The sequence below is a fragment of the Schistocerca piceifrons genome, chromosome 4, assembly GCF_021461385.2.
Source record: "Schistocerca piceifrons isolate TAMUIC-IGC-003096 chromosome 4, iqSchPice1.1, whole genome shotgun sequence".
Classification (NCBI taxonomy): Eukaryota; Metazoa; Arthropoda; class Insecta; order Orthoptera; family Acrididae; genus Schistocerca; species Schistocerca piceifrons.
Window position 1 is genome coordinate 30224298 of NC_060141.1, and position 12355 is coordinate 30236652.

General features: G+C 36.7%; 1 protein-coding gene across 5 annotated transcripts in view; it reads left to right on the forward strand.

Annotated features, from left to right (window-relative positions):
• Window positions 1–12355, forward strand: part of LOC124794663 (RNA-binding protein Pasilla) — an 85939-nt gene that overhangs the window by 70461 nt on the left and 3123 nt on the right. The gene's annotated exons all lie outside the window — the stretch shown is intronic.

Sequence of the window (12355 nt, forward strand, 5' to 3'; positions counted from 1 at the left end):
TTTTATGCTTGCTGAAAGTAACACAGTTCACACTTTGTCTGGTTTTTGTCATTGGGCATAATTCTTGGAAACAAATGTTATCATCACTGCATATTTGGTGTGTTGTTGTTTCTTCTCAGCAGTGAAACTTTCGTTTTACTTCTTTTCTTCATCTAAATTCTTATGACATATGTTTGTTTATTCTTATTCTGTTTGTACAATTTCCTCTTCATACTTTCAGAACCCTTGCACATTGGTTATTTTCATTCTATGTTGTGCTTTTTTTCCAATGATCAGGTCTCTTTTGTTGTCATGTTCATTGTCTGCAAGTAAACAGTCACAATCACCACCATAGAAATGTATTTTTGCTGTATGTTTATTAATTAGGAACAAAAATATACAGATGACACCCTGCCTTTTCTGATTGGCTTCTCTATCCAAACTTCGCCATTTGTAAATTTTCTTTCCTTTTTAGCTCTGAGGGAAATGATTGGTACTGTGGTTATGGTACTGTACTTTTATGTTTTGTTCATATTCCTGCCTGGACATAATAGTGTAGATTGTGTGTGGTTCACTTACTTGTGACAGAATTCGAGATGGTTCCTTAAATGAAGCCAATAAGTTTCTTTCCTTCAGACTTGATCCTAACTTTGAGTTCTGTCTAATGCCTTCAACACTGCTGGGACATGGAGTTTGTAATCTTCCTTCCTTCTTTTATAGTCCCTTCCACCTGTGATGCTTTTCTTTGAGACAAACTATCATAAGGAAAGCTGCAATTATAGGTTCTTTCTTTGTCTTGTCCCAGTTTAGAAAATCATTTCCTTTCTGCAAATTAAGTGTAACCTCTTTTCTTCCTTATAGTAGTCGAAACAAAATAAGTGTCAAACATAATGTATGTAATGTGTATTTACCAACTATTGAAAGCTTATTGTCAACATCAAGCTGTTTTATATTCAAGACATTACCTGTGAGAGCTTTTCGTGTTGCCCAAGAAGAAATTTTAACATAAATCATGAATACTGTAGGCAGTATTCATTATCATTTAATGCTGCCATTTTGCTTGTTAAAGATTTATTTTGGTGTGATATAAAACATGGCTTGTAGTAAATATAGCCACAAATGGAAGAAATATGCTGAAACACATACAAACTGAAATTTATGTGTAAAATATACAAAGTTCCCAGACATTATCTCATCCATCCGTGTTCAGTATCTCTCATCATGAAACAAGCTGTCAGGGTTGTAGAATTAGTGAAACTATATGCGATATCAAAAGGAAAATTCAATTCATAAAACTAAAAAATTATAAAGATGCTGAATGGATGTCCAACACTTTGTAATATCAGCCATCCTCACATTGATAGAGAAGCAGATATTATAAAGCTGCAATATTAACTAATTATTGTTAGACTGCTATAAACAGTTTGACCATGATCAGTCTAAATCTGACAGTCAGTCTTATCTAATAAGAGTACAAGTTTTGTGGATGGTAATAACTATCCTTTATATGCAGAAGAAATTTAGCACTGTTTGAATATTTGGATATCTGCTGCTTTCAGTCAGCATGAAAAGTAGTTTAATTGTACTGTTTTTGTGTTCCCTGCTCATAGTTCACAAAGTAAAATAGAAACACCTTTCTACCACTAACGGTGGCCAGTGTCAGTAAATGATGTAAAACATTTTCTGTAATCATGTCAAAGGAAATATTTAGTATCAAATATTTTGATGCAGGTTGTGGAATTAAACTAGGGGTGATGCACTTCTTCAAACTGAGGTGAAACTGGATCCAGGTGAAAAATCTACACGTAAAGAGTGAGAGCCAGAGCCTAGGTGGATGTTCAAATAATGAATTCTAATACGAGAATAATGAGTTTTTGATACATATTGTGTACCTTAGAAAATAATAAGGGATCCTGTTTTGAAGGGCTTGCTTTAAAGGTATAGTCTAACTATATTGATCTAGACAAATTCTTAAGTGAATGCACCTTACAGCTATAAGCTTTCCATACCTCAGAGGTGTTACTGTTCCTTAACGAGAAGCTTTGTTATTAATGACATGAACAAAAGTAGGAGGGGTCAAACTAGTACTGGTGGTGGTAGTAGTAGTAGTAGTAGTAGTAGTATGAGCGACAAGGTCAATGGGGCATACGATAAACAATCTGATCAAAAATATTAGAAAGAAATCATACCATCAGCAGTACAATTGTATATTTATTCTCTACCGGTTTCAGTAGCAACAACCATATTTACAGCAGATAGTATACATGAATGAATCAAAAATACATTTTCATCAAATACTATACAACCAAATGTAGAACAAACGTAATTGTCATAAGAGTCTGCCTGAACATAATCCGTGTAAACGTGCTGTGCATTAGCGCAATTACGGAAATGTATCGTGGATGAGAACTTCACACTTGATAAAAGTAACTTGAATTATTAAGTGTAACATTCTCACCAAATGTTGTATAGTATTTGAGGAAAATGTAAATATGATCCAATAATGTATACTGATTTTGTCCTTTGAAGGTGGTTGTTATAACTCAAACCGGTAGACAATAATTATAAAGTTGTACAACTGATAGTGCAAATAAGACTGAAGAGTCACCTAAGCAAAGTCTTACTGATGCAAAGTATCAGTACACCCTTAATGTAATGCAGAATTGACTGTTAGGTGCCAGGAGAGGCAGATCTACCAGCATAAAAGGAGGTGGAGAGTATTGTTTGCAAGTAGAGAAGCAGTAATGCCAGAATGGGTGGGTCAGGACAGCTCAAGGATTTCAAGTGTGGGCTAGTATTGGATGTCACCCGAGTAACAAATTCATCAAACATTTCAACCCTTCTAAAGCTGGTCGAGTAGACTGTTGATGATGTGATAGTGAAGTGGAAACATGAAGGAACAATCACAACTAACCAAGACTTCATAGAGTGGGACAGTTGAGCATTGCAGAGGGTGGTTGTAAAAAATCTGCGAAGACTTCAGTTGGCGAGCTCCAAAGTGCTGCCAGCAATCCACCTAGCACAATAACAATGTATAGGGAGTTTTGAACAATGGGGTACATTGGCTGAGCAGCTCCTTGTCAGCTGTACTTTTTTTGTAGTCATTGCTAAGTGATGCTTGAGGTAGTATAAAGATCTAAGCCACTGGGCAGCAGATGATTGGAACCAAGTAATTTGGAGGGATGGATCTGCTATATCCTGTGCTAATCTGATGGAGGGTTTGGGTTTGGAGACTGTTTCCTGTCATCATGTGAAAAGTGCAGGAGGTTGTATTGTAGTATGGGGCATGAACCCTGTATTGTGATTGAGGAAAATATTTTACAGCATTGTGTGCTGTGTACAGTAGAGGAGCAGTTTGGAAACCTCGTACTGTTTGTATCGGCATGACAGTGCACCCTATCTTAAAGCAGCATCTGTAATAGAAAATGATTTGTGGACAGCATCATTCCCGAAATGGACTGGTCAATCCACAGTCCTGTCCTGAAGCCAACGGAACACCTTTGGAATGAGTTATAATGTTGACTTTGCTCCAGACCCCAGCTTCCAATGTATCTTCTCTGGTTTTGGCTCGTGAGGAAGAAACAGCTGCCATTCCTTCAGACATTCAGACACCTCCATGAAAGTTTCCCCAGCAGAACTCGAGCCACCATAAAAACGATGGGTGACACACCCCATAATAATGTCCATTAATAGTAGCAGTACAGAGTACCCTCTGCCACACACCGTACAGTGGCTTGTGGAGTATCTGTGTAGATGTAGAATAGATGTAAGGGTATTTTTGATGCAACACAAGTTCTTTGTTGTGCGAGTAGAGTGCTGAAAAATCATGCTAATGTAATCTGAGTAGTATGTGTCTACACTGTATGTACTGTAGCATTCAGGTGTAGTGTGCATTATGAACTTCATTATGTAGTTTTGCATGAGACTGATAATGACAGAGGCAGGAAGAGAGCAGGACTACTCAGGGGAAGTAACAGATATTGGTTTAGAAAGTTTTACAAATATTTAAGATTTCAGTTAAAAGTGTGGTATATTCTGTTAAAAAGTATTGCCATCAAATTGTTTTGTTTTGACACATTTGCAAGAGCCATTTCACAGTTGCATAATGAAGGCACTGTTGTTACAAAGCAAATAAGTTGCCGTAAATGTGCTCTCAAACATACTTATTTCGCATCTATTAATAGCAAGTTATAGTCTGGTAACTCATCACGTACTCTCCTTTCATGCTTATCTCAGTTCTGTGTAAAAATAACCTATTCTTATAAAATATTATAGTGATTATAGTGTCCTCGAAATTTTTTTTTTCTGGAAGTAACCCAAACATCACTTGCTGGATCCAATTTTACCAAGAAAACTATATTATTCCACACCTATTGCCTTGACAATAGAAAGTAGGCATATCTTTACTCACACTCCATGAATATGGGAATTGATTTTCAAGAAAATGTTTTATCTGACAGTTCAGATGACTATTGAAGGTCATTGATGTAGTGCATTACTTATTATTATTATTATTATTATTATTATTACAGATGTCATGCATTCAGCATACACAATGAATATTATTTTGAGGGATCAATTTACCACTCATTTTTTAAAAATTACCTGCATACCTCACATGTTCATATTAAGTGACTTTGAAAATTGTTCTGCATCTTTAATACATTTTGGGTTTCTATAGCACTTCTTTCAGTGCAGAGGACCAATAGTTTTACTACTTTTTAGTTAATATAGTTTATGTTGTCTTGGAATAGTATGCAAGAGTGTATTTTACATCATAATAAGAAATACTAAATGCTAGTTTGAGTATTAATAGATCAATGTGACATGAAAACCAAGCAACACCTTGGTCAGAGCAAGTTTGGCAAGAACTATTTGGTGTCAACTGTTTAGTTCAGTCAGGTTTTTACCTGTTGGGTTTCATTGGATTTTCACAGTTTAATACTGATAAACCAGCTGTATGAAACAAAGTGAATGAACAGAATACTTTTGTGGTGGTGGGAATAAGTGAAATGCAGTAGCAGAATGAATTGGAATTCTGGTCAGGTGAGAACAAGGTTACTAACACTGTTGAATAGGGTTAATACAGCAGTAGGTCTAATAATGAGTAGGAATGCAGGTTGATTACTGTGTACAGCACAGTGAAGGCATTATCGTAGGCAAAATACACACACCCATGACACACAACACTAATAAAAATGTAAATGCGTACTAACTCCACATAATGAGGGGAATAAAAAATTGTATGATGTGAGAAAAGAAGTTATTCAGTTTCTTAAGGGATAAGAAATTTTAATTCTGATGAACAACAGAAATCAGTAGCAGGAAAAGGATAAATGAGATCTTGGACTGGGGGAAAGGAATGAAAGAATTTTGCACGTATCACAATGTAATCATTGCAAACTCATCTTCATAGTGTTTATAGATTTAGACAAAGCTTAGGACAGTGTTGACTGGACTACTCTTTGAACTATTTTAGGTAGGAGGGAAAAATAGCAATCGGTTTCTGTCAAAGTAGAAAGATGTTAAAAGAGAGGCAGGCGGAGCAAGGCAGGGCTGTAGCCTGTCACTGAGGTTATTCCCTATGAACATTGAGGAAGCAGTAAAGGAAACAAAAAATAAATTAGGAGACAATATTGAAGTTCAGTGAGAGAAATAAAAACATTGTTGTTTACTGATGACGTTGTAACTCTTTCATATATGGCAAAGGACTTGTTGAAGGGAATAGTTTATTAATATCGTAAAAAAATATGTAGGAAGATGAATATAAAAAGGTGATAGTGTAGCTAGTTAAATTGGTCAACGCCTATAGAATTGGATTAGGAAGTGAAAGCATTATAAATGTTAGATAAGTTTTTCTGTTTGGGCAGAACAATGTCAGTGTTGAAGGAAAAAAAGAGTTAAAATGCAGGCTACCAGCAGCTAGGAATGTGATTCTGAAAAAATATATTAACATTGGGTATAAATAACCCTTTCCACACCGGACTCAAATGAAATGGATTTACCTGAATATTTTGACCTATACACATCACAGGGATCCTGCACATTCAATGTTTGCTGATTGGAAGCAAGGAAACCGACTCAGGTCTGTGTGAAAACAATGTGTGGGAAATGTTTGTGTGTTTGAAAATATTTTCTGGAAGTATTTGTCATGAATGTAGCATTGCATGGATGCGAAACATGGATGATAAACAGTACAGACAATAACACTGTAGGAACTTTAGAAGTGCGGTGCTTCAAAAATTTGCTAAAGATTGGGTGGGTGAACAGGGTAACCAATTAGGAGGTTGGGAATAAAAGATCTTTAAGGTACAACTTGGCTAAAAGAAGGGATATGTTGGTAGGACATATCCTGAGGCATCAAGAATACATGATTTGGTAGTTTAGGAAAATATGGCAGTTAAAAACGGTAAAGGATGTTGGCTGCAGTAATTATGGGAAGGTGAAGAAGTACCCATGACAGACTAGCACGGAGCGTTACATCAAACCAGTCTTCAGACTGAGGACCACGGCAACAACACTTTGGTTGTTTTTTTTGCAGTAAAATTCCCATGAGGTGGTTTCTCTATGATATCCGTTCTCCCAAGAGTACTAGTACCACTTGGTATGTAGAGTAACTGCGAAGTTCAAATAATAACAGAGAGGTGCTATCGGAACTGAAGTTGCAAGAGCAAGTTGTCAGTTGTGCTTGCATAGCTCAATTAGTAAAGGCATTTTCAGCAATAGGCAGTGTAGAGTGCTGTTCCGGCACACAATTTTAATTTTCCAGGAAGTTCCTATAGAGAAAGTTTAAAACTTGTGAAATCATTAGATAAATGGTTGAATGCCTAAGCTGATTCTAAAATATTGAATAGTGAAGTACAAATTTTCTAGAATGTAAAATTGTTCATCAGATTAGAATATGTAATAGGCATGCCCTAATTCGCATGTTTGTGGTAATCAAAGTAAAATATTAGCGGGCCATTATAAAGATCGATCTCTCTCTCTCTCTCTCTCTCTCTCTCTCTCTCTCTCTCTCTCTCTCTCTGGGTTGGTTGGTCGTAGAACTGTGTAGTGACTCCTTTTTTCATTCAGGAATTTCCTTTTCCATTTATTTCACCGCAAGCCTGTTTCTATACTGTGTAACTTTTTTTATGCAAGGTTAAATGTAAATGAAAGACTTTATTTACACGTATAATCTATTTCAGATGTACAAAGTTAAGTGGAGATCATGCAAGTGTTCCACAACATTTCACCCAAGATGACCTTGATGAATGTCACAAAATATTGTATTTTCTTATGGTATGCGTCAAGCCTCAAACTTCAGTGTGATCACTGTGTGTGGAACTTGTCATTAAATTTCCCAGGAAGTAATGAAATTACTGTTATATAGATTTCACTCGATTAACATTAGGCAGAAGATGGGCTCTGTTTTTAAGAAAATTATCAAAGGTGGTTGAATTTACAGTAAATATAATGTCATAGTAAGGAGCTACATCACATTATTCTTTGCATTAATCTGAAGTGAGTAACTATTATAATGCTGTACTTGTGACATGAAAGTATCTGACTAAATTAAGTTCCTCCTAATACCACGCATATAAGTAAAGTCCTGTGTGAGGAAACACTTCCATGTAACCTCAGAGACATATCAAACAGCCTCAGTTTCAAAACTGAACTAATGGCTTATCACTTGAAATAATGATAGATCTGCCCTTACTTTTATCTGACAAGGATACCTAAGAACTTGTTCTCTTTGATTTTCTTCACATTTACAGAATGCCCAGACAAAAATTTCTAAAAGCAGTCAGATGCAATACTTGAAACTGCCTTCGCAAATAAAAATATTTCTGAGTGCTGCTGGCCACAAAAAATTTTCAGTGCGTTAAAATGACCTCTGTCGTTAATTGTGTAACGTAGAAGTCTCGTAATCGTAAAGTCACTGGTTTGATTCCTGGTAGTAACAACTGAAAATATTAATGAACAAATATTGAAGAATACTTTTCAATAAAAATATCATCTTTTGTATTTAATTACTAACCACATGAAAAATTGGTACACAAATGCAAAACATCAAATATAAAATAAAAGTAAGTTTTTTATTTCTAGAGACTGAACAGCATCGTTGAGATATATATAATGTTGTCATTTAATGATAAGGAATTTCAAATGTTTGTACCAAATTTATTTTCATACAATCAGTAATTAAAAGTAAAAAAAAGTTTTATTAAAATTATGACTCAGTATTTGTTAACATTTCCATTAGATTATAGTAAAAAATTTAAATAAAAGTAGGAAAAGTTGCTACTAATGAGAATTGAACCAGTGATTTTGCAATTATGGCTTGTATAATGTGCATTCATGTACCGGAAATAATGCTAATAAACTCAAAATGTTTTGTACTTAACTGTGCTCGGAGATAGGCTTAATCTTGAATTTTTTGTAGGTTGTAGAATTTTTTTTTTCTGATGTCTACACACTGACCTTCGGATTATTTACGTATGAAGAAAATCAGAGAGAGTATAAAGGAGCACTTGTGAGTCCACGACATGATACTCTGCAATCCTAATATTGTTACCAAAAGTCAGAAAAAGGAGGCAGTGTTTGCCTTCCTGGTTAGTTTTGATAAATGCAAAGTAGATATTACAAGTAAAGTAGGTGTTAAATAAAAATGTGGATGTCTGCACTGTAAACGTCGGGTATCTACTGCAGTGTAAGAGAGGGTCTCAAGGCTATAGTACGGCCAGGGTAAACAAGTAAATAAGTAACAATTTAATTTGGAAAAAATAGAAAAAATTGACTAGGAGAGCTACAAAGGCCATTGCCAATTATGGCCAAGATAAAACAGACTCTGAGGTGTTGGTGTAAAAGATGTATGCCAGGATTTCACACCAAATGTTAGTTCAACCAACAGCTGAAGTATTTCAGAACATTTTTTGTTCTTTACGGTGTCATTCTATAATCATAGAGTGGGACTGGGAATGTAAACATATTTTGGATTGCGAATGGAGCATTACAGTACCAGTGAAATGAATTTCAGTGAAGGTTATAAACCCCAAACAGTTGCACTGAAATGTCTATTACGATTACTGATGTTAGGATATTTAATGTTTTGTAATATTGTGGCCACAACTTGTTGAGTTTGCTATTGAAGCATTACATTTGCGCCTTTCTGCTAGACTGTTGCATTGTGCCTGCCCACAAACGAGATGCGTGCCAGCTAAGACGGTTAGAGTGTAATCAACCGTAAAGTACCTGTAAACTTCAGTAAGAACTTTCATGTAAACACTACATAATAAACAATAATGAAAGCTTATCCTTCCTAGTAATATGTTTTGTTGCAAATGAGATTCCAATGTCAACATGTTGGATACAAAACAGTCAAAGCAACTATGAACAGTGGCCTAAGGGAAGTCCTGCATCAAACTTTTTAAGGACCATTAGCAAGGTAAAGGTGCACCCGTGACATTTGTGTCACATAGTAGAAGTGTTTTTTACCTCCTCTAATAACTCTATAAATTTGTATAGGCATTTTTTTACACACTGTGTACGTAATTAGATGTATATGACAGTTGATAACGATCATGTAGTTCAAATCTGCCAAGAGCAATGACAAATTTTATTCAGATGATAGCCCCAGTGGAATTGTGATATCTTTAATTAAATGTTTGATGGCTGTGCTGCAGCCAAACATAAAGAAGATAATTGAAATGTATCACTGGAATAAAATTGACCTTGTTTAAATATATAAGTAGTTTACAGACTGACATAGCATGAAAAATCACACAGAAGATAACACAACCTGAAATGAGGTTGATGAATAAGGATGGTGATGCCAGCAACCGAAAGATCATCATCAAGAGTGAGTCTATGGCAGAAGTAAAAATAAGGCAAATAGAAACAAAAATATGTCAGAAATTTTAAAAGGGTACTGAATTAAGAAATTTTGTAGGTGAACAGCAATGCAAGTAACAGACGAAGAACAAATTGAGTTTCAACTGATGAAAGACACTGTGTGTGTGTGTGTGTGTGTGTGTGTGTGTGTGTGTGTGTGTGTGTGTGTGTTTGGGGGGAGGGGCATTTTTAAGTGATAGTAAGGCAAAAAAGCAGCTTTACCTTCCTTCCAGCCTTCTGATCAGACTTACCAAGTGAGTTTGGGGGGGGGGGGGGGGTGTACTGTGTAATTTGAATTTTGAACCCCATTGCAATTTCGTATTTTTCACGTTGATGACCAAGCCAGAAGTGGGAGATAAAAATCTTGTTACTGACCAGGATCAGTGATCTGACACTTTACACCTAAGCCACTTAACAGTAAAAGAAAATGGTTACACAGTTATTTGCACAGCTGAAGTGCTGCAAAGTAATGAAAGAAGCAAACCACATAGATCTGAAGAGACAGTTTTGAGAAACTGATCCCCATTTCATTTAATTTTATGAATTATATGCATGTTATGTACATATCAATGACTTGGAGAAGGATATACCATAATTGCATTGTAAACTCATCAGTGTGAACAGCTGGTAGGGTATTTTCATTTCATTTGGCAGTTGATTTGCTCATGTGGACAAGCTGAAAGTTATCTAGCTGTTGAATGGAAATTTGAGAAAAGTGTTCCTGTGTTAATGATGGCAACTTTATGTAAGAGCATTCAGTATAAAGTTACCAAATCAATCATTTGTGGAAATGTCAAAATAAGAATGTGTCAGCTTTGAGGTGAAAAACAGAAATATTGCTCTTGTAATGTTTTTCAATATTTTGTTTGACTCTTGGGCATATGAACTTCTTACCGTGCTGGAAAAATCTAATAACAAACAACAATTACACTCGGACACCTCCTTCATAGCTACATGTATTGGCACTGCAGTTTGACTGGGGTCAGCTTTGCTTCATATGCAGTGGGTGATGGCGAGAATCTAAGTGGGGAAGAAAGGTAGATCATGGCTGGAAGAGGCAGCAAATGCAATCAGCGGCAATGTGGTGCCAGTGAGCTTGCTCTGACAGGTAGGCAGAGTTTCAGATGGTGCACCATGATGTAGAGTGGTGATGTGGGAGGGGGAGGTAGAGCCACTGGACAGGAGGGTGTGAGTAGAATGAGTAGCAAAGGGGAGGGGGTTATTGAGACCAGGAGGACTGAAAGATCAAGAAATGTGTCGTAAGGTCAAATTCCATCTTTGTAGCTCAAAGGAGCTGATATTCGTGGTGAGGATCCTTACGGCCTGGACTGTGAAGCTGCCATTGAAGTTACACTGAATGGGCACCAAAAAAACTGTGGCCAAGAGCAGAGTTGACTACTCATTGATGGAACAAGTCGCTGAGCACAACATATTAGACTTCACTGGTGGCTTCACAACACATGCCACGTGGATCTTCACCCAAATACCATCTTCTCGGAACTACATCCATGGGATTTTTCCTTACGACATAGAATTTGATGCTGCATGTCCTGTCTTCATTCTCCCCTACCCCCATCCCACACTGGCCACCACCTGTGTCTCGATGCCCCCCTCCCCCCACTTCACTATCGTCTTCCTGTCAAGTCCCTCTCTCTCCTTCTGTTCCGTCTACCCCTCTCAATCCCCTACCCCATGTCATTGTGAACTAGTCATAAGTCCCCTCCTGCCTTTGCCAGAGTGAGCTCACTGGTACCTCATTCCTATCCTCTGTTTTTCCTGCCTCCTCTTCCCAGCTATCAGCCACTCTTGCTTCCCTTTTCCTTTTCTCTGCTTCTTTCCCCTCACCCAATACAGCCCCTAAACCAGTCAAGCTGTAGTGCTGGTACAGCATAGACAAGCAGGATGATGTAGGCATGCGTGTGGAGGGGAGGGGGGAGGCGGCAACAAGCTCTAAGGAAGGACATCATTTGAAAAATGTTTTATCCTCCTCCTAACTCTTGCAGTTCCACAGTTACCTATTAAAATGGATTTGATATGTTGTACATAAGGTGTTTTCCGTAGTTGTCATTTGTTTAAGTGGTAGTAAATGAGCCTGTTACATTTGATTGTTAGTGCAATGAAAGTGAAAGATTGTTGTCTCGATGTTGTTTTATTGTGGATAGGAAGAAATTCACTAAATATTCTTTTTGAGTCAAAGTGCATCAAGTTTGTTATTGTGTTGTTTGTGGAACAGTAGTACACTAGACCTTGACTGATGGTAATTTTATCTATCTTTGGTTTTTGTCTGTTGTTGGATTTATCCCTTTGAATGCTTTCTGCATTTTATATGATGTTTTGGTATGGGTTACTCATCTTCTGAAACACTACCACTCCACACTGTAATTTAGCAGTGAGTGTTTTATGAGGAATAACTTAAAGTTTACAGGTTTTTGCAACAGTAATCGTCAGTGGGGTAAAAAAGTTTCAGATCTTGGCTGCGCACACTGAAGCTTTCTTTGTCTGA